Source organism: Chrysochloris asiatica, unplaced genomic scaffold, assembly GCF_000296735.1.
Source record: "Chrysochloris asiatica unplaced genomic scaffold, ChrAsi1.0 scaffold00322, whole genome shotgun sequence".
In the NCBI taxonomy this organism is placed as follows: Eukaryota; Metazoa; Chordata; class Mammalia; order Afrosoricida; family Chrysochloridae; genus Chrysochloris; species Chrysochloris asiatica.
In genome coordinates this window covers 142,457-144,318 of record NW_006408840.1, presented here as the reverse complement: position 1 = coordinate 144,318, position 1,862 = coordinate 142,457, and positions in this window count along the sequence as shown.

The following is a 1,862-nucleotide window of genomic DNA, read 5'->3' as shown; positions in this document are numbered from 1 at the left end:
AAAAAAAAAGAAAAAAGGTATTTTTATTGAACAAATCATTGGTTTTGCAGAATTCTGTCATGCGATTACCAGTATAATTTCTATCACCAAGACCATATTTTCCAACTACTGATACTTTCTCTTTGTTTCCAACATTTGTTTTCCAATCACCAGTGATTATCAATATATATTTTTCTATTTTTTTATTTTTAAGTTTTCATTATGAACTGAGTTATAGTTTACATAGGAGAACATTGACTTTACACCATCATGCACAGGTTGCAATGAACAAAATATCCTTCGTGCATCATCATTCAACAGTATTTGCTTCCACATCCTCTTTTGTTTTGTTTTGGGGAGAGGATGATGTATTCAGAAACACTAAGAAATATATTACTATTCAACAACAAAAGGACACATTCTGCAAGTCTGCTTCCAGTCCCCCAGTCCCTCTCTTTCCATGAGTCCAGAGTCCTCAGCTACTCCCTCTCTCCATGTCCAAGTCTTCATGTGTGTTCCATCTCTGGTGTCATTGCTTCTCTGACTAGGGTCCTACATGTTGCTTGTGCTCTTCTCTCTTGATGGTCCTAGGGTCCTCTGTTTCTATCTTGTAAGATTAACCATTCTCTCATTTTTGTTACAAAACTTCTACCTTTACAGTTATGACAGGCATAACTAGTCATGATAACAATTTCTCACTATTGATTCATAAGAATCTTATCCCCATCTCTTTTCACCAGACCCATCATTATCAATATATTTTGATTGCATGTTTGATCAAATTCAGATTGAACAAATTGGTAGAATTCTTCTATTTCATCCTCACTGACTTTAGTTGTTGGTGCTAAATCTGAATAATAGTCATGTGAACTTGTTTTTCTTGTAAGTGAATGGATATTATCTTATCCTGACAACATTGTATCTCATGACAGATCTCCTTCATTTTGTCATTCATGGCACAGTAAACCATGTGGTTGTCAGTTTCAAAATGGCCAATACCAGTCCATTTCAGCTCACTAATGCCTATATAATAAAGGTTATGTATCCCATTTCATTTTTGATTATTTACAAATTGCCTAGGTTCATGCTTCATATGTTCCATGATGTGATTATTAATGGATGTTTACAAAGGTTTATCTTCATTTTGAGTTCTGCCCCATCAATAAATGAAGGTCCCGAGTGCTTTACTCCATTTGTGTCATCAGTAAACTCTACTTTGAGAAAGCAGCTCTTCCCCAGTCACATTTTATGTGGCTTCCAACCTGAGGGACTGATTTTCTGGTTCTATATCTGACTTTGTTTCTCTTATATTCGTAAGGCTTACAGTGACTAAATATTCAGAAGTAGTTTATCTCCTTCTTCTTAATCTATCTTCATCTGGAAGCTCATCTGAAACCTGTACACCATGGGGACCTTGCTGGTATTTAAAATAGCTGTGGCATATCTTCCAGAATAACAGCAACTCACAAGCCATCACAGTACGACAAACTGACAGATGAGTGGTGATTATTCCTAGAGCCTTATTATTTACTAATGCCTTCAGTGCAGTTTGGACTCCTTTTGTCAATACCATCAGTTCTTGATTATACGGCAACCCTTGAGATGTTTGAATATCAACCAATTCTTTTCACTACAGGGACTGTGTATTCCTTCAATTTTCTTTTGATGATTTCTGCATAATTCAATATTTTGCAGTTTAGTCTTTCAATTTTGTTAGTTGAGTTTTGAATTCTTTCTTCAATACTTTCAGCTTGAGAAATTTGGAGAATGCTCTTCATTTTTGGTTTTCTTTCTCCAAAACTACACAATGCCTTATGATATTTTAATTTTTCTTCTGAAGCTGCCTTTTCAAGTTTTCTGTTCAGTTCTTTTACTTCATTTTT